Here is a 22515-nt window from a genome sequence, read left to right as displayed (position 1 = left end):
CCAACCATAGCAGCCACTTGATATGAATTATTTATTGTACATGATAATATTTGCCTTATGAATACATGTTTCCATGTATCAAAGATACCTCTGGACCTTACAAGTAAGATTCTTTTCTAAAACATTCCAGAATTAGTGTCAATGTTTTGAAAACTGTCTGAGAAATTTTCTGGTAGGTTCTGTCTAGGATTCTAGAAAGCTTAAAAACTTTCTTAAACAGCAGTTGAAGGCTTCATTTCTTTCCTGCTTTAGGGATAAAAGAATAACCAAGACAGTTCACATGATAATAATGTCTTACCTATTATAAGGTTATTTTGTTCCCTACTCTTTTGTAGTGTCCAGTGCTGCATAATGTAAAAAAAGAAAGCAAAAGAGGACACCCTTGGAGAGTATCCAACTGAGGGACAATTATACCTTTCAAACATCTTTAAGACAAGGTACCAATAAGATGTAGGTCTATTTTCTCCTGCTATCAGTCAAAAAAAAAAAAAAAAAAGAATATAAAGTAACTGAAAAATCTCCACATGTACCCTGTAGACCTCAGATCCTGCTCCAAATGAAATAAATGTTAAGCAATTCTAATAAATTATTCAACTTATGTTTTCCTTAAAATATATTCCCTGTAGACTTTAATGAATAGATTAAAATTTCTAACTATGACATGATATTTTCTCCTAGTTGCTCGAGAACTAGGTCAAACTAATTTGGTGGGTGCAGAGGGGGGGAAGAAATATTTTAAAATCTTTGCTAAAGATTTTGGTCTCATTTATAACATGTACTGTTATCTACCTAAGTAGAAAATATTATATGATATATAGCAGTAAAAAACCTCAGAGCAATACGTGATCCCAGAAAACTCATATAAAAACTGATCTACTAAATTTGTCCAAAATTTCTACTATATTATTTTAAATTAGCCTTCTCTAATCTTTTTTTTCCTATCTGCTGAGCACGTTTTTTAAATTTTGCTACACTGAAATTTTCAGTTTCTTCCACCAGAGCAATTTTTATTCCTCGTAACTGGCAGCATAAGAGTTGCTGGAAAGCTCACAGTGACACATGACATCCTTAAAAGATAAATTACTTTGTGTTATAACAATAAATGCTATACTCTCTAAATGGAAATTGACTTTCTGAATATATAACCTTAATAACCTCCTAGATATCACCATGATTTGTAGAAAAGAAATGGGTCCAGTCAGAGGTAATAGAAATTCATAAACAGGGCACTAGTAAGTGTGATAGAGGTAATGAAAGAGGTTAATAATTAGCAATGGCTTTGTGACCTAGGTAATGATTACTGGTGTAATAAATGCAGTAAAATAAAGCAGTGTATCAGCAGAGTCTTTTTTGGGACCTTTTTTTTGGATTCTGCTCTGGTTTCCAAACATCTCTTTATACATTATCCACAAAGAAAGAGAAAATTTACATTGCTGTTCCTGCTGCACTAACTCTGAAATATTTAAGTTACAGTAATAACTCTGCAATAGTAATTCCTACAAAAATAATAGCTTTTTAACTGTCTTAAGAACTCTCTGGTAGAAGGAAGAAAGTAATATTGTATTTTTATCAAAACTGGAACACAAGTAATACAATGATAGCAATTTTTGTAATTGTTTGTGTTCAAACTGGGATTGGGTTGTTCCATTGAGCCACAGTGGATCACATTCATCTTTTGCTCACTGAATCTTACCATGACTCATTTGCCAGTCAAATTTCCAAGCTCTGAAAGAAGTAGTGCGAAGCAGAAGACAGGGTACATTTGTATTCTGGGTGTTCAGCTTTCTAATCCAAAGGAGGGGCTGCCTTAGTCCTTTCATATTTTAGTGGCTACTAAAATATTCTGCATATGAAACCAAATTGCTTTAAAATATCAGGCTTCCCAATGAAAGGAAAGTACTGAAGAATCACCTAAATTTAAGGTATTTTCCTTCCTTAGTCAATGCAGCCAAATAGGCCAGTACTTTCCCAACCATTACCACATTATGCATCAATTGTTAATAGTGGAAATCAGCATATGCTCATTTTGTTCCCTTTGTAACTTCCAATCAAACATGACCACACCCTTACAAAGATTAGTTATTCTTGATAACACTATGTGACAAAGCACCATTTTTTCTTGACTCATTTCACATGTAATGAAAGAGCACCAGCTCTTTTGTTTTAGTGAGAAAACTAGTGAGAAAAATTATGCAACACCAATTCCTTACCATGGCCCTGGACTCAGCAAACAATACAACCAATGCTTTGACATCCTCAAAGGAACTAGTCTGTTAATATGAATATCTTGAAGTTACCTGCATGCATCATGCTTAATTATAACTTGCTACAATAAAACAGTTTTAAAGCCAGTTTTAAAGTTTCCTAAATCCCATATGTACATGAACTGTCATACACTCAGATGTGATACAAGTGGTATCCAAGTCAACCTTTCCAAACAAAGATCTATATTTTCATTGTGCAAGTAGTTTTGTTTATAGATTAATCAGATATGAACCCAATATGTGACAGCAGGGAAGCTGTACCAGACAGAACCCAACAGGCAGGACATAAATTCAGGGTACCATTGAAGCAGTTGCAATCAGTAGGGACCTAAGAGTGAGTTTGTACTAAATAGAAAGACAGCTAAGAAAAAGGAATGCAAAGGAGACTATTTCATCACAAGCTGGTGTCTATTTTGTAGATAACAAGCTCAAGAATGGGGCTTTGGAAATAAGTGGATCCAATCCCAGAAAGAGCTGTGTGAAACATCTTTATAGTTAGCTTAATTTGACAATCAGGTAATGGAAGAGAACTTAGAAAATATTTTAAATAAAAGCTACAAGCCTCCATAAAGCTCTAAGTATTTGTTTATTCCCCTGCATCACTGTCTCTAAACACAACTGCTTTAGGAAGTTTTTCACTGGAGTAAAATAAATCCATTTTCACTTTTACTTTAAAGGCTGCCTTGACTTAAATGTTATTCACAGCAGTTAAACTGTAGTCATTTTGTTCTCTAGTGAGCAATCCTACACAGAGGCATCAGATAATCTTCATGGGGTACCAAACATCAACCACAAAACTGAGGATCTTCTGCTAAGGAACTTGACTCTGATGATTTCCCTACCTGTTTCTCAGGAGAGTCACAAGTTCCTTATTTGATGATAATTTATGACCCATTAAGAAGCTACTTATAGTTATTTACCAGTACATTACAGAATCATAAGGCAAGAAGTTCTGGTCATTGTCAAGGGCCTACGTGACAATTCGTAATAACCTGCAGCTTCCTCTGTTTAACAGCAACACAGTGAACATCAACCCATTTTGCCTGTAGCCAAGAACTGACCCAGTTGAAGAATAAATTGAAATACTATTTACTGCAGAATATCTCTTTTCTCACATGAAAGCTCACTAACTGGATAGGCTTACACTGTTAACAGTGAATCATGTGGAGGGAGAACGCCCAAAATTTATTTCAAGTGGGTTCTGACTGTCATTTCCACCAGTTTATTCACTATATGAGTTTTACAGCAGATACTACATGCAGGGACACCTATAGATCTGTGACAGATTCACTCACCCTCTAAACCAAACAAGTTATTTTGTTAGAGGCTCCAAAGGAGGTAAAGACCTGATCCATAGACAGGACAAGAAGTCCTCTAAATTCATCTGTTTTCTGAAAACCCACAAATGAGTAGTGACAGAGTAAGCATCAACACATATTAGCTTGGAACATGAATGGCAGGTAGCTTTTGCAATACCCATTTATGAAAGGACAAAAAGTTTTGGTTACAAGGAATCTCAAGAGCACCTTTCCCATTGAATGCAATTTGACTAAGAGCCAACACTTTATTCCATGAATACAACAGCCTCAAGGAGTCCTTTCTGACCCCTCCCCACTGGGCAGTATGGCTGTAGGGCAGGGATGTTCCCTTGAGCTGGGGCACCCTTGAGGGTCACTCCTCCAGGCACAGACCTTGTACCAACAGCACATCTTTGCTGAGTGACCAGTGTCACACAACCCTGTAGTACAATTTGTGCCTGGGTAGCTTTGAATCACTTTTCAAAGGACTGTGCTGTACAGTAAGAGAGTGAACTTTCCCTCTAACTTTGTTGAGTTGCACTTTCAGAACACTATATTAAGCCCACTTGTGCTAATACTTTCTGACAGTGCTTTTTTAAGTGATCTAAATCACCAATCCAAAGCAAACGTGCCATCAGCAAGATCCTATATCAGGATTCACAGCAGGGCTGTGCCTTCTTGTAAAGTTTCTTCTGTGCTTAACCACAGTCAGGATGTGCTAACAACAACTGGTCTTCCATTCTACAGTGCTAAATGTAAAAAGAAATGTTTTTATATTGTACAGCAATAAAACTATATTTTAAAACCAACTTTGGAGGTGATTTGTTCATCATCCAAAATACCTCTGATGAATTCTACTATCACATTTTCTGGATCAAAGATATCGTGTCAGAGTGGCTTGCAGGGAATAAGATGAAATGTTGCACAAGAGAAGGGTCTATGATTATAAGAGAAGCAGCAGCTAATGCAGTTTAACTCTAGACTGACATCTGGTTTAAATTTCAGTGTTATTCATACAAAATATCAAATACTGAAAAAAATCAGAAAGATTCAAATTGCATTAGTTTTGTAAATCAAGGACAAAACATAACCTGTTACCTAACCCTATGCAGCTCTCTTATGTATACCATACTAAATTGTTCTATGTAACAGCTTAACAAATTAAAGAAGTAATTAGGCATATCAAATCAAATAAGAACTGTTAACATATTTAGTTTTCCATCTGGATATGAGAAATGTTGAATTTTGAGTAACATTTCAAATAATTTTTCCTAACCCAGATGATGATCTGGGTCAAGCAGAACTTCCCTGTTCCATACTTATTTATAAACAGTGCCCATATAAAGTTAATAAAAGGCAACATCATCAGAACCTTCCAGTGCATGAATGTTCTTTCTGGGAACTCATAATTTCTAATCAGTTGACAATCTGATTGCCACATATAGCATTGCAGGTGGGATTGCACCATATACACACACTGACTGCTCATGACCTGAGAAAGCTCTGTGTTCTGCTTTGACTATTAAAAAATTAATGAAAAATGACAGGAATTCTACACAGATACACAGCCAGAATTGTAAAGACTGCTCCAGTGAGACTTACACATAGAGTATGGGGAAGCACCATGAATAAACAGGAAATTGTCAAATACAAAAATGGTATTAAAGGATGAGGTCATAAAAATACAATGATCTTGAATACCATAATAGAAAAGCCTGTTAACTCAAAATATGACCTGAAATTTCTTTTACCAGGTAAAAACAAAGGAGCAAAGAGAGATGTGGGCTGGCAGTTCAGTACCCCTCTTAAATAAAACTGTGATAAGGAAAATGAAGAGAACATGTAAAAGACAGAAGAACATCCAAGCCAAGCTAAAAAAAAAAAAAAAAAAAGAAATGAATACTCAGTGGTTATGAAATTAATAGAAGGTTTTGAAGCAGTCAAAAAAGATAGACATTTTGGAATACCATTCACACATAAAATAAGGAGAAAACTAATTTATACTAGCTTATATAAAGTATTAAGGAGGTGATATAAATTAACTAGGAAATCCTTTCTGAGTTCTGACCTGAAATGGCTAAAATACTTGCAGTAAAAACTGGAACTACTGCCTACAAGGGATTCAGCAAAAGTGAAAGTACTGTGCTGGCAAACTGCAATTTGCTACAATCAGTAATTATTTCTAGTCATGATTACATAAAGTGAACTAGATTAAGTGAAATAACTCCAATATTAATGGCTCTTAAGTCTTAGGTGCCTGAATTTTTACCAACTTTTAAAATAAATGTAAACTTCAACTCAAATGTCTTTTGGCAATTTTTTTTTTAGTTGCAAGTAAGTGAATTTGTGTTAAAAAGTACTGCTGATATCCACAAAATCTTTTTGCCTATCCAGAGCCTGGCATGCTGCTACTGCTTTCCCTGCTAAACCAACAGGATCAAAGAAATTTCAGTCTTCAAAGTAGCCTTGAACTTTACAAGTAGCATGTAAAGCTTTGCCTTTCTCTAGGCACTCAGTTCATGCTGGTCTCTCTATAAAATAGGTTTGTTCACTTTCTGGGAGTGGGGAATACAGTAATAATGTCTCTTTTTTAATAGTAATTTACACTTGCTTTGATTTTTCCAGTTATCTCTGTGTATCACACTATTCTTAGTCATAAACTTGGTCAAAACACTTTTAACACATTTGATTTCACAGAAAACCTAGGAGAAATAAAACACAGAAAGCAAGAGTATTCATATTAATGTGTGATACTTCTGCTAAAATAACTGGATCAGTTTTCACTATACTCCACTGTGCAGCACTAAAAAAAAAAAAAAAAAAAAAAAAGAGACAGACAGGTAAGGCCATTCCATTGAAAAAAGAACTACATGAAAATTTCAGATCTGAATTGTTGTCCAACTTTTAATTGAGCTTATATGAACTTTAAAAGGTTCAAATACCAGATTTACATATTTTACCAGTCCCTAATTTAAAAAAACACTCTCACATACACTTAAAATTTCTGCTGCTTCCAGCTGAGTGCATAAGAGCTACTGTCATTTTGAGCCAAAGGTCATAATGAAATGAAAGAATAATGTCAGGATACTGTTTCACTGCCATTATTCATTTTATTCAATACTCTTATCCTGGCTTAACTAATCAGTCCTTCCATTTGAATATGCTCTGCATGTGAGATCCTGCAGCAAACACCAGTGCAGTTTTCTCCATGGTCTGAACATTGCTGAATAAATGCTTAGTGGTTCTCCGGATTGTGACCCTGATTGCATCTCTTGAATCTGTGCTTTTTAAAATGTATTTAACATACTAGCTATATATAGATATATACTAATATATAACTATTTAACACTGCAGACTGATGCTATCTGAAAGAATGACAAAGAATAAGTCTGCACTCATTTTTCCAGACCACAGCTCTTATCAGAAGTCTGTGATGAGAAGTTCTGCAAGGTACCTATAAGCTGAGAGACATCTTCACAAGGATATTAAAATAACTTTTCTTGCTCCACCTCCTTCTTGTGCCCCATCAAGAGAGATAGACTTGTAAGAAATAGCTGTTCATTTCAGAAGAGCTGACCTTACTAGACTTGCTGAAATTTTATGCTGGAGATTAAGCAGTCAATGTCAACCAGAATACTGAGATACAATAGCTCAGCTATTGCTGAGTCACAGGATAATAATACGATTAAACAGGGTGGATTTCTTTGCCAATGGCAGAGGAAAAAACATCTGTTCTCTAATGTGCATGGATGAGAAAATCTGCAGAACAGAAAATCCCTTCTACAATCAGTGCAAGAGTCTGCTTTGACCCCTGGTTTATACTCTTGAGGGGGTCACATTTGCTTGGTAAACTGGAGAGTTTTGATATATGCCTAACAAAAAAGCAAGCTGGCTGGCATTTGAATTTTTCTCTTGGGGTTTTCCTCTGCTGCTCTGTATGTACCTCTCATACATACTGCAGCAAGGCCCCAGCAGGACTGGATTGTAGTGCTGATGTGCATGTTAATAAAACAGCATTGTTCAAGAGCAATTATCTTGGTCAAGCAGCCTGCATTTTACAGGGTTCAAAGGGACAAGGGTAATACCAGGGGAATAACAAAATGAAAAGGTGACTACATGGATATGCCTGTGTATGTCAGAAACTTCATGTTTCCACTTGTAAACAGGTTCATCATGTTACTTCAAAGCAGGAACTCAGGAGAGTCAAGTCTTGCGCACTCAGTTCTCCTTTTTAATGGTGGTAAAGAAGTCAGACATGACAATTTGGCAATGTGGATAGCTAATTTGCCTAGAGCACTTTATGAATATTAATCCTGACACATACAGAGACACTGTAACAAAGGATACAGAGATCACACATTTAAAACCAAACCCAGAGACAAAAGGACTGGGCCATTGAGGTGGAACTTCATTTCTGTTACAAACGTTGGCTGGATGGACTGTGAGCATTTCTGCATCCCACAGCAAAGCAGTATTGTCTGGCTGCTATCTCTAACTGAAGTAATCAGACCTTTTAGTGTAGATGTTGCTAAAGTTCAATATGTTAGCAATAGGCCCCATAGTCCATGTGATTTAAAAAAAAAACCATGCAACTTCACTTTCTTTGCCTCTACTTTTTTTTTTTTTAGTCCACTGTGCATTGTTGTTAAAATTCTAGTATTTGTCAAGAAAGATTGACAAATCAACCCCCAGAAATTTCAGCTACATGGGGCTTTTTCTACTAACTACTGCCCTGTAGAAAAGCTACAAATGTTAACTTCTACAATCATTTTTATAATTTGAGTCATTGTAAAGCAATGAATGCTTGGAAGCTAACTAACACAAGCATGTTCTTTTGTGGCCATGCTGGACATTCAGCAGGGCTATTTATACAAGGGGGACCCAGCCAAGTCCCAGCACCTTGAGGCTCACTGCTTTCAGTATGCCCTGCTGCCACCTACTTGCCATTCAGCCCAGCACAGTGCAGCCAAATGTCTGCTGCAAATTGTCTTTTCCTGGCCTCATTCTATTGGAAAAATCAATGACTGCCAGTTGGCACACATGCTGCTTCACTTGATTTTTAAGTACTCCTTTAAAGTCCTATTGCTAGTCTTGGAAGTATTTGCAAAAAAATCTCATGTCCAGCTCTGAGGAAGTTTTGTTCCTATCTGTGGCCACTTTTACACCTGTGACATACACTGAATGTGTTGGGGTTGGGGGTGTCCTGGCTGAGAATCACTGTAAGCCCACCCCACTCCAGCTCCAAGATGGGCCAGTTCAGCTTCATGAGGAGATGACTGAGAAGGGACCCCATCAATGTGCAACAGGCAGATCCTCCCTCACCTTCCTGTATCTTGCAGGGGGGAAAAAAACCCAAATAAACAAATCTAAATGTCACCACCTCTACTAGGGCAAGAGCATAAAGATTGCATTCATTAATGGTGTCTCCGGACCAAGGGCAAGATAGAAAGATATTTCAAGACCCAACTCTAACCTTAATATGCTCTACATTGCTGTAGGAATGCATCTTCATTGGGGTGGGGGGTGATGGGACATCCCTCTTTTCTGCTCTTCAAGAAAACCCAAAAGGAGAAGAAACAAAAAAGGTAACTAGAATCCATAGAGATACAGCAAAAATGGCTGTTATTTGTTCAGCATTAGTACAGAGACATATAATACGCATATAATATGCACCAACTCCTCAGGCTGATGAAAGGCAGACACAAATATCTAGAGCTCAGGAAGCTGCAAGGCTGGACACAGCAAACAAAAGCTTCAGAAAAGGAAGGTTTATCCCCTCCCTGTAGCACAACATAGGCCTGCAAGAGCACCCCCCAATCACCTCTGCAGATCCACAACATTAATAATCAGCCACTGCTGCCAGGAATGCCTCATTCTGCTGTTTCATTTGAGACATTTGCCAATGGTCCTAACTCCAGAAAGCTAAGGTTGATATTCAGTGTTTGACACCAGCTGCAAGAAAAAGAAGCTTATAGAAAGCAGGTCTCCCCTGTTAAATGCAGAAAACACTGATGATATAAGTGCACTTCTTGAATTGCCGTCGCATCTCACTTCCTCTTCCATCCTAACACCAACACCTCTGTACTCTAATTCATCAGTCACAGCATCTTACAGCCAATCAGTGAAACCAGTCTGAATCTTTCAGTGAATGATAAACACATCCACACATTGCCCTGACACGAATGTGGTGGTTAGGAAGAACATGTGTGCAGGTTCACTGTTCTGGTAATCACTGCAGAGCTCTGTCACCAGCAACATTAACCCAGGTGAATGCTCACTTACTACAGCAGCATCATTCTTCCCTCAAGAAGGTCACCTGCACCACTTATCATAGATTGTATTAGTTTGTAATATCAAGAGAGATTGATTAATTGGTTAAAAACCAAAAGTTGAGAGGAAATTATTATTTTCCAGACCTGGAGAGTGGCGCTTTGCCAGATTTATAAACTTGCCAGGATTTTTAATTGTAATAATGCATCAAATTAAAGCATGCCAGATGAACTCCTCTTTTATTAGAGATAAGAAGCATATATAGGTATTTATATGTAAGCTCCAGTGGAAATGCCAATGTGCACAAAACACCACAGGGAGAAATGGATATTTCATTACTTGAATGAGTTAAACTTGCTTAACTTTAGTCTTCTGTTTACTGCATACTAAACATTTTCCATCTTAAATACATCTTTGCCTGGAGAAGGCTGTCAGTATATAAGCTGAGACTGAATAATGCCATCTGGCATAAAAAGCCACACTGCATCAGACAGCCCCTCATATAAAAACTATGGTCCCAGGTAGCTTGAAACACTAAACACTTTACAAATAAAAAGGCAGAAGGCACGTTTACAGCAAAAGCTTGAAGAACTGATGAGAAAAGGAGAGATAACAGAAGGGTGTTTGTTATGGAAAAGTTAGCTCAGACTTTCATGTGAAAAAAATCAGAAAACTCCAGATAGTGTCACTATAAAATATATTTGCTGAATTTGGAGATGTCTGACATTATTACATTCAGGGGTTTTCCTTGTCTATTGGAACAGTGGCATAAATAATTCTTTCTATTTCTATATACTTGGCTGGTAATGTCTAATATTCTTGTATTTTCAGTGCTGCTGCAGCATGATCAGCGCTGAAGCACAGGGATCTTGGTTCAGGAATTTACAGCCCATTTTGGTGCTTCTTAAAGATTTCTCCAGGTTTATCACCCAGCTGTTATTGACTAAAGCTTATTGCTTAGTGTCTCTCAAGCTTTTTGCAGTGCATTTTCATTTCAACTATGATGAATAATTTAGAGCAAAAAATGCCACTTCATTGTTCACTCTGTGAACAGTAATTCAGGAAACCAGCAAATCAGCACAGACTTTACATGGCTTCAAAAGTTTATCCTCCCTCAAAAACTGACATTTTCTACTTATTTCACTTTTTACTAGATATGAATCCCTCTTGCCTTCATGTAAGTTTTCTTATTGCTAAGAAATAGTTGGCAAACAGCAGTAGCATCTTAGCAGATGAGACAGAACTGACAAAATTCTTTTTCAGAATGGCTCTAAGAAGTGTTTTACAACCATAAGAAGCAAACACAAGAGGCACGTCATCAAAAGGAGCAAGTAATTTTAGACTAATGGTCAGGGTAAAAGGAATGTACTGCAAATTGTGCAACTAGAAAGACTGTAATGAACAAAAGATTATGGGGACTTGTTTCAGGGAGCCCTCCACACACACTAGCTCTCCTCTGGCCTCACTGTTACAAAGAGTTGCATTCTTGGAGTAGAGATAATGGAAATAAAGTAGGTTGGTTTGCAATACAAGAAAGCTGAGCAGAGTTTCCCTGCACAGTATTGTGTGATATGAATCATGGCAATTTTTTCTTTTGCCACGAGTTAGTGTAAAACAGAATAATATGAGCCTCCCTGATTTAGAAAAAAAACACCAAACCACAAATCAACCAAACAAAAACCAAATAAACAAAATCCTCAGAAAATGAAAATTAAAATGAGACATTTGGAGCAGGACAAAGAAATCTATGGTTCTGCATCACATCTAGACAGTAACCTATACCCATCCTACCTACAAGTACTGTGCATTTACAGCACCCAGCATCATGGCATCAACAAGAACTCAGAATGTGGCTATGAAATCTGTATGTTGTTACTCTTTTAGTGTATATTAAATGAGCATAAGAAATGAGAAAGGTTTCATTTCTGCACTTGTTTATCACCTTACCACAACAGCATTAATTACAGCTATGGAATGATGTATGGAAAGAAAAGTGGCCTGGAGAATACCAAGAAAGCAATCTTCAATATACACAGTTGTTAAAAATTATAACTACACTAAGATCAGCTGCAAAAACCTCAGTTGGCAAGGCAGACATCTCTTTATTACTAATGAGACAGTGCAATTCTTTATGGCGTGTTTGCTTCAAAGAAAAAAACTAGTTTAGTTTATTTTTAATTAGTCTCAAAAGGAGGTTTTCATTGAATAGGAGATTCTCAAATGACAAGAGAAAACAGAAGACTCAGCATAAGTGAAGTGAACTAGAACCAGAGGAAGAGAAGCTGAGTGTCTACTGGACAGGTTTGCCAATATCCCAGCAATTCAAAGTCACTGAGAGTAGAAGCATGCAGCAAGTGTCTCATTATATTAAGGCAACTGCCACCTCTGAGGAAGTTGCTGACATAAGGTTTGTGCATGAAAGAAGTTTTAGCAATTGCTGTAGGGGGTTTTGTTTGTTTTCTTTAAAAAGACAAATTAGAATCCATTCCACAAGAGGTAAAGTTTAAAAATGTCCAAATCCATTAAGGAAAGAATGGGAGCCCATTCTTCCAATGGCAGCAGCTCCTTGGGTTTGATACTTGGAGGAAAAGAGTAGGTGAATGCTAGCTATGGAACCACTGATCATGCCTTAATTATAAAGAATGTAGCACATGCTAGGCACAAAAAAGGAATTAGGAAAATAAGCTTTAAAGCTGTTTAAAAGCATATTCTAAGATTTCCTTTTAGCAGGATGAGTGTTTTAGATGTACTCCAACTTCTAAAAGAGAAATTGGTACTAATGCTGACTAATGAGAACTAAAAAAATTGTTGAAATGCTAGCCTATTTTTTCAAATTTGAATGAACTAAGGAACTTTTCTGCATAAAATAGGTTAGAGACCAGGAAATATACCTTCTATCAAAAACTGAAATAAACCAGCAATAAATGCACAAGGACAGGATAGAACATAATTGCATATGACTGTGGATTTTTTCAGAGCTTTTTGCCCTGCTAATAAGAACAGCAGAACTATCATGTTTACCTCCACAGAGAAAAGAAGTGAATGACTCCAAATCAAATAAGCAGCTATCAGAGAAGTATTGTTTGACACTGTCTGCAGGGCTCTTCATAGCAATCAGTGAAGCTTAGCTTTCCTATCATTTTCATGAGATTCAACCCTTTTCTGACAATCTCAAAGTGATAATGCTGCTAATTTACTTGTCTTAAAAAAAAAATCTGAACTAAATGGAAGCCACTAGTTTTATTCTGGTTTGCTAAATGAAGGGTTAAAACTTTTCTAATTGTCTTTCTTTGGTTTCAAATTTGGCCCCTCAAAACCTCTGCATTTAGCAATTTAGCTTTCTACTTTCCAGAAAACTACAGGAGTTTCTGAACATTTGCTAACTTTTTCCCTTACTACTGAATTGATAAAATGAAAAAAAAAAAATTTGCCTAAAACCAGATAAAATAGCTAGAAGAAAAAGGTTGAAATAGCAAAGACTAACTAGAGAGCCTTTTTTGGCTTTCTTTTACTCTGTTATAAAGAAAACCCCTTACCTGCTAAATTCCTGTCCTCTTGCAAAAAAACTCTTAATCTAATAATCTACAAAATATCTCACTCAAAAGAAATCCTTTGCTATTTATATCTTTTTGTATCAATTAATGCAATTGCTGGCCCCATTGCAGTTAGAGCCTAATTAGTTTTCATTCATTACCTATCTGGGTTGATTTGGCACAGCTGTGGTTTTGGTAGCAGGGGAGGGCCACAGAGGTGGCTTTTGTGAGAAGTTGCTAGAGGCTTCCACCATGTCCAACAGAGGCAATTTCTGCTGGCTCTGAAGATGGACATGCTGCTGGCCCAGTTAGAGAGGCTAGTAACACCTCAGTGATGTCATATTTAAGCAGAAAAATCAAAACAGCACACAGGCAATTTTTTTCCAGGGATGATAGGAAGCTGCACTGGGGCTCCTACTTCCAGAGACAGAGAGGGGCCTTCCTTCCAAACCAGAGCAGCTTATCCCCAGAGGACAGCCCCTTGTGGATGAGTGACCCAGGCCACAACTGTTTTGGGAACACTTGTTTGCCCATGGGAGGGGCTCACAGCATAGCAGAGAACAGACTCCTCTCCCTGAGAGAACAGAAAATCTTGGTGATGCACTGGCCAAAACCCCCGTGCCCTGTCTCCCTGTGCTGTTGGTGATAAAGAGGGCTGGGAGGGGCAAAAGGTATTTTAAAGGCTTATTCTACTTCTCATTATCCTCTTCTGACTCAGTTAATAATAAATTTACCTTATGCCTTTAAATTTGAACATACTTTGCCCTTAGAGTGTTTTTCTCCCAGTCCTTAACTCATCTGACCAACTGTAGCAAAAGGTGAGAAATGACTTTCATGGGTGCCTGGCATTTGGCCAGTGTCAAAGCAGGACACTATGACACTTTCAGCTGTGCCACTCAGTGAACCCAGGGTCCTCTACCCAGATGAATTGCCATGTGCTCTTTGGCCCTGACCCTTACTCAGCCTGCATCCCGCAAGCAGGATTTACTCCAATAACACATTGGCACTAATCCAACACTGCAATCCAAAAGGGGCCCCCCAGCTGCTCCACTGGGGCTGTTCCCCTGCCCTTTATGGCAGTACAGCTCCTCCTGGGCCCAGCCCTGCACCTTGAGCACGGTGGGGCTTCTGTGTGTTGCTGTCGATGTCCAAGTTGCAGGTCACAGACTGAAGCAGGAAAGGAGACTCACTTTTGGCGGTACTGCTCTAACTCAGGAGTTTGCAGTTGCACTGAGACTGAGTTAACATAAATGCCAATTTTCCGTGCTGAATAATGGCCCAAATTCAACCCTAACTTTTCCCTTGATTTAGGAACTCCATGGAGCTTAACCTTCGCATCAGGTCTGTGGGCGTAACTTTTCCTGCCTTGTTTCTGACTTAGCACAGCAGCAGAGAGAGAACACGGCAGCAAAGACTGGGAATTAACAGCCTCGGAAATGTCATGTTTCCATTTGATAAGAAAAAGCAACTAGCAGCTGAAGATTACTTTAATTGCAGTCTCATGTAGTAGCCAAGATGATAATCTCTCATATTCACCACTTAACGCTGCAGCACTGGTTTGGCACAGAGGTCCACAGCAAAGTTTATCTAATATAAATGACTGAGCATCTTAGAGTCAGAAAAGAAAGAATTTTTAGAAAGTATCGAGCCTGGATTAATGCTATAATGCAAAAGTAGCAAAGGTTTCTTCACTCTTTAGACACAACAAGATTCCTAAAATGCTCATAAAAGGAGTTTCCAGCATGAAACCAAATACAAAGGTATAAAGATAATGCTAGAATTCAAAACCACACTTGTGCTTTAGTTAGTCACAAAGTTATGAAAATCAGACAAAATTAATAACTTGCAGATGAAACCAGGGCTTACCTGAGACCTTGATCTCTTTCCTCCTGATGCAGCTGCATTGTCATAGAAACATTTTTTTAACTTTACAGTCAATTCCTTTGTATGTCTCAGGTGTCCCTGTGCAGGTAAGGGGGCCACAGAGAATGAAGTTGAGCCTGGGAAAAAGGGTGAGAAAAAGTGTTTTAGCTTTTCTCTTTGTTTCTTGCCATCCATCTCTATTATAAACTAAATTAACTTTTCCCAAATCCAACTTAATTCCCTGTGATGGCAGTTGGTAAGTGATTTCCAGATCTTTGTCTCCACTGAAGGCTTTTTCACCTTCCTTCCTTCCCCGATCACATTGAGAAGGGGGAGTGAAGGAGTGTCTGGGTGAGCAGCTGGACAGGGTCACCCCATCATTTACATGGCACCCAGTGCTGGACCCAGCCTACAATGCTGATATTACAAACACTTTCATGCTCTACAGCTGACCTAGCTGGCCATTCTCAGGGTGGTATGGCCAAGCTTAACTCACAGTAAAAACAGGTTCTGCTGAGCCTGTTGTTTTATCAAAGTATGTATCTTTTCAAACAAGAGTCTGTTTGACTGAGTTCTTGGTGCTGATAAAGTGTTTTACTGGAGATGTGCAATGCTGTCTAAATATCTGGACCTGAGCACTGAGAAGAAAAGCACAATCAGGGATCTTCAGTATTTTCATGTCTATTAAATGTAGGGGACAACAACTGATTTATCAAAGAAGTTTAATATATGTGGCATCACATAAAGAAAACCACTGAGTACCACTGTACATAGTAGTGTTAGTCTAAGCTGGTATGATAATGCAACATAGATTTTACACAATCTTGAGCAAAAGATAGGGCAAAATTTTAACATTTTTGGCAGACAACTTGTAGAAGTAGTTTTGCAAAAGAAAAATTGGTCATTACTAGCGCTGTGATCACTCGAATACAGTACATAGCAGGTAATACAAACTTGCTTTTTTGTGCTTGGCCTAGATACAAAGGTAAATAAAAATAAGTTTCAGTTAAGTGTGCACAAATAGAAATGCTTCAAGTGCACTTCTCTGATTTGGTGCAGGCCTGCATTGTAAAGCTGTATGGTTTTCAGCATTCAGATAGAGATTGTGTCCTGCCAAGCTGCTCTCATTAGGACTTTTGTATGTGCACAGAAGTCTCCTGCTTTTGGAGCTGCTTGAGACTGCAAAGGTTTTCATGTGGGAAAATGTTTGGAGGACAAAGCCAAGAAATGCATTGCATTTTCTTTGTAAACTCTGAGGTCATGACAAGTTCTCTGACCAAACATACCTTCAGTTCTTATCTCTGTCAGTCCCATCATGTTCTCAGACTTCTGGCACTGAAAAATCTTTCCAAGTGATGAGAATACTGCAACCAAGATATCCCATACATATGCTGCATCTACAAAATGCAAAAATTCAAATTAATCATTTGCCCCATTTTCCTCCCAGATGCTGGAATTTTTTGGGTAAAATGTCCTGGAGTTGTTAATGAAGTTTGTGTTTAGCATACACTGCATCTTTCTTAAAATTTGTTCATCAGCTCTAACTGGGGTGGATTAAAGGCAAAAGACTTAGCAGCCAACTGTAGCCATGACAGTGACTCATAGCAATTTTTTGTCTTTTTCTTGGAAATGGCAGTATTTAAATGTGGTTACTCAATAACTATTGTGTTGTATATGTGGTTACATTATGGGTAATGATCTGGAAAAGCAGCGTTTGGGATGGGGTTTTCCCAACAAGAACCTTTTGTTGCAAAATAGGCAATTAATCTTCAAATAGACCATGTAAAAACAGGTGTTCAATGACACACAGATTGGTGGCATTGGTATTGAAACATCTTGTTTCCTAGTGTGTTGGCACCAGTGTGGAGAAAAGAGAATGTTTCTGCAGTTCTCCATCCAAAGCAGACCGACACCTTTATAAATAACTTTTGATTCTCAAGACAACCCTATCTACATCTTCATGTATCATGGAAATTCTAACATTAGAATCTGTTCATCTGAATGGAAAATGCAGACTAAAATTAGTTACAAACCATCTGCATCTGTGAGCTGTCATACACAACTTCAAAATCTATATTCCTACTTTTTGCGCTTGAAATAGAATAAAATAAAGGAAAAACTTCTTTATATATGAAATTTGTGATTCAAGAAGTTAACATGCTGCTTAAGCCATATTCTGCTGTCTAGAAATCATTATCTTTAGGCAGTTCTGTTCTCCACCTAATCACTCATTTTCACATATTTGGAGGAAAAGCAAACTGCGTGCTAATATGAAGGAAAAAAATATTTTTCAGCCTGAAGAATTAGATTATCACATTGGTAAATGCATAAGTACTGCTTTCACAGTTGGTATGTGAATTGATGTAATTTCTTTAGACTAGTTTTGCTGTGGTCATAGTCTGCTGGTTTAACAGCTGATTTGGGTTTTCATGGTGACACAGACAAGGCCTTTTCCAGTTCATGGAGAAGCTGCTAGAGAAAAGAATGAGACTGACAAGCCCTGAGTGTGAACCTAAATACAACCTACTGAGGTGTGTATAGTGAGGAGTGAAGGAATTTTTCTGTGTATTTAGGCATTTTAAGGAATGCCCCTGTTGATGGGAGAGCCCTGCATTGATGATCCATTAGATTGCATTGCCAAGCCAACTTCTCAGATGGAAAACAAAAACCTGGCAGAGCACTATCCAAGTTGGTAAAGCTTTGCCAGTACACAGAAACATGGAGAGGGCTTCCTACCTTCTAGCAAGAAAATTATCATCTCTTCTTTTATAATTACTTTCAGTTATCTTAAGAATTTGCTGCTTTCATTTCTTTTCAGAAAAGAAGTGTGTTGGCTCTTTTTAGAACAGTAAACTTGAGAACTTAAATTATTTAATGCTCTACATACTTTGTAACCTAAGGGTGTTTTGCTCTGTCAAAAAGGGGTCAGCAGAAGTCAACAGAGCACGTGCAAGTTCTGAGGGCCTTTGTAAATTTCAAAATTATTTTTGAATTTAGTTTTTAAAGGTGAAAATTTTTCTTCTGCTTTTCCTTTTAAAATAATGAAATAAGCCAAAATGCCAGTCTGATAGAAATGTTGCCAAGCTCACATTACAGAACACACTGTCCAAGCTTTGATGTCTAGTCTAACATCACTAATGTACTTAAACACAAAGAAGAAACAATTTACTTAGAGAATTACCTCTCCTCTAGGGAGATGTGCAAATTACACTGAGTCAAATAAGGAATATAAATCTTGGAAGTTACTCTTGTGATAAAAAGAACTAGCTGCAGTTCTTCATATGTTTGACACTGGCTGGTGGCTTTTAAAAATGCATATTCATTAGCAGCCCTGCTTTCTAAAATCACTTTATGATCTGGTCACTATTTAACACAAGAGCAGCTGGATACAAGTTAAATTTATGCCTATCCTTCGAATGATCGATGTTGAAACAGGTTTGCACAGTACAGTAACTGTTCACACAAACTCCCTATCAGTTCAACACTTCTGTCTGAGTGATTTCCAATGCTGTCCGTTCCAGGCCGAGGAGCTGAAGGACAGAAACAAATGTCCTTATATTTCAGGTGATAAATGTTGTTTTCCGGAGTATTTGTCACCTGTACTGATATCCACATGCTTAACTTGCAGGCAAACTTCTTCCACAGCGTGGAAGGGAGTTCAAGAAATAAAGCTTTTTCCAGTGCATGCTGTTAGACATGAATAAGCTTGGTATTTCATATATCAAAATTCAGAACTAAGCTTGTGGTCCAAATTAAGCTTCAAAATACCAAGGTGTATATATATCTAAGGTACCCTTTCCCAGCCAAAAGTTAAATTTTTCATTCTAATGAGATATCAACAAGCTTCCCTTCCATGAATGTTTACAATAATTTTTTAATCATGTTACTAAAATTAATAAAAATTCCTTCCTTAATATTTATGGGTTAATATATTTAAAGACTCTAGCATGGACATTTTTATAATCACCTAAAGAAAACTCATCAATTTATTTCCCAAAAACATGTGATAAAAAATAGCTTATGTCCCCAAAAGAATTTAATATTACAGAATAAAGTAGCAATATTCCTCAAGCTCATAAAAAACCTCAAAACTGTTCCAAAAGGCATTGAAAAGAACTGTCCATTTTGAAAGAGCAACCAAACCTATCACTACCATAAAAATCAAGAATGTAATTAAAAGAAATAACAAGCAAAAGAGAGAGAGAGAGAGAATATTTTCTATTTATATACATCAGATATAGATAGATATATAGATATAGATATATAAACTACATTGACCTACATGAAAATCAGTATGGAAACTGCCCACTGCTCTTTCTCTGCAATAAATATTGTTCATTTATCATCTTGGATTCTGGGTACTAAACCCCTTCACGTTCAATTAACTCATATAGATCTTTCTCTAACTGCCTCACCTTGCAAATTGGACAATATTTGTATTCATCAGAAACAACCCATAAATCACCCATATCATTATCCCCTCAAGAGGTCAGACATTGTCCAGGGAATGTCCTGGAAAAACCAGTTCCTGACAGATTGATAAGCAGGAAGCATCTACCATGAGCACCCTGAGATTCAGGGCTAGGATGGAGAATTTGTCTTTATGAGGTAAATTCCAAGTCTCTGAAGCCTGACCATGCCCTTTCAAGAACCACATCTCTTCTAGTGACCAAAATTTCAAGTAACTTCAATAGAAAGAGGATCAAGCTCTACATATTCAGAGTTGCAATTGTTTCAAGTGATGAGTATTACAGATTTCCATGTGGAAGGTGTAAAGCTGACTTACACAGTCTGATTATAGTGAGTTAGAGCAGCTGACATCATCCCTCTAGAGGAAAATTATAGGGTGGTGGACTCAGTCTAGAGTTCTGAGTGCTGAGGAGCACTCTAGGCAGGACTTTGCCCTGCTGATATAAATGGATTACAGCTGTTGCCCTCTGGAGTGAGCCTGCTGCCCACTATAACCAGCATCAGGTGCAGAGTCCAGCAGTGGAGGCTGCACAGCTGACCTTGCTGAAAATGTACAGAACCCCAAGGATATCCCACAATGCAAATATTCCTTTTTTGTTAGTGTCCTTCTGAAAGCTGCTTATTATTGTGCCAAGGTCCAATGTGCTACTTGTTTCAAAAATATCCAGAAATCTCTCTTGGGTGCCATGCCTATGCCTATTTCTGGAAAATGAAAATAAAATTTCCCAGGCTGCCTTTGCAAATGTTGCTTCCCTACTCACTAGAACTAAGAAAATTTAGGTACAGCTCCCTTTCCATTTTTTCAAAAGATAAAATGAAGCATAACAGGAATTAACCTGGATATAAAATGTGAAAAAAGAAACATGCACTTGACTTTTTTAGGGCTAGAAAATGCCTTTTCCTATAAAGTTACGCAGATACTTAGAGGTAATCAAAGGGCATGCAATAGTGGACTTGCTCTAGTACAAATAAAACCACTCCATTAGTTCTACTGTTTTATGTAACCATTTGATCTGCTTCAGTGGTTGTAATGGTCTGATGGGAGAAGGCTCAAAAGTACCTTAAAAATCCCTTTATTTTGTCAAGTCACTCTGCAGCTCTCTCTTGTACCACTTCACTCAAACATGCTCTGTGCTACCTAGTGAGAGAGTGAGAATAATTCCAGATGCGTGAAGAAATATCTTATTTCTTAAACTGAGTACCTTAGAATGTAGTAAAATTCTCTCTGCCTTTAATACTAACTTTAATAAACTCTATGTCCACATCTACACAGTCATTTGCTGATTTGCTGAGTCATGGTCCAACCCTGTGGTCTTTTGTTAGCACGGAAAGCTGTTATATGTTAAATAACGAAAATAATTTGTGTTTGAACACATGCAGGTTAAGAAGATGAACTACAGGGAAGAGGCAGTACAAGTGATCAAGCTGGCACTTCCCTTTCTTTTTTGCAGAAAGAGCAGAGATTTTCTCCTAGAGGTTTGCTAAGATCCCTGAAGTTACATAATAAAGGCACATTCATATTTTTATTAGGCACTTAAAGATGCAGATAAATGCTACATAAGCACATCTGGGAATTACATTGAAAGCCTGTCTGTAAATTCAAGCTAAGTTCTTTCAATGTAATGAAAGACATTGATATTATGATATTTAAGCACGCAAATAAAAGTACATGATTTTCAGAAATGTTGATCAACTATAATTCCTACTGATCATGGTCAAGTATTTAAAATAATATGCTGATAGTTCAAGTGCTGCTCTTTATTGGTCTGTATGGGTCCCTTTTATAGTTCTGGAAATTTGAGTGAAATTTCTCTTTCGGACTTTGTACTGGAAGTGTGTCATACTCATGCAAGTCATAGGGTTTTATTAGCTGATAGTTCCAATCTCTAGCATGGCAAGCTCAACTACTGACGTTTCTTTCATGCATTTATGGAAAACAGACTGAAAGGAGGGATAGCGACATGCAAAATAGGAATTCTCGTTATCTGTTTTTTGTTATATTCTTAAACTGGAAGAAGAATCCTAATTAGGATTCCCAGTATCTTACCAGGATCTCCTGGTGCTAGGATATGTACAAGGAGAGTTTCTTATTTCCTAATGAAACTTAAATGTACCAGGTTCTTAACAAGGTGAGGTTTTCATGAACAGCACTCGCCCTCTGGAAATGCTGCTTTTTCAAGACAAAATACTCAAGCATCTGACCAGTAAACTACATTCTCAAATATCCAATAATTTGGAACTGAAAGCCAACACTTTTTAATTCAGCACTTCCATTATGGAAGTCAGTTATGCTTTTCAATAAAGCTCCAGTGAGACAGTTTTGTGTGCCTATTCTCTTCTGAAGAAGGAGCTGTGAGTTCAGAAGTCATAAGAATGTGCTCTACTGGCAAGGAGATTAAATTTCAGAGTTTCTGGTACACTGGACATTGAACTACAATAATATCTGTCAGTTTGCAATAAAATGAGTGATGGTAAACCAACAATTAGATCAAAAATATCTTAAAATAATTGCATATAAGAACTAGAAGACTTGTGTTTTTCTCAAATCCTGTTCTTCTTAATTACAAAAACGTAGTTTTAGTATTGTCAACAATACTTTTGATGGGGAAAACTAAAAAGAAAAAAACCAACAACTATTTCTGGTGAAAACAAAAGCTGTATTATTTTAGTGCTGCCCCTCTCTGTTTTGAACTAATATTTTGTAATTACTAGCAGTGCTGTCAGAACATATGCGCATGTGCATTCAAGGTTTTGGTTAGTTCTTGTATAGTCATTTTAAAGAACAACAACCCCCAGTATTTGATAGTGAATGCACTG

The sequence above is a fragment of the Fringilla coelebs genome, assembly GCF_963513975.1.
Source record: "Fringilla coelebs genome assembly, chromosome: 15".
NCBI classification, from domain to species: domain Eukaryota; kingdom Metazoa; phylum Chordata; class Aves; order Passeriformes; family Fringillidae; genus Fringilla; species Fringilla coelebs.
Note: the sequence above shows the minus strand (reverse complement) of the source record.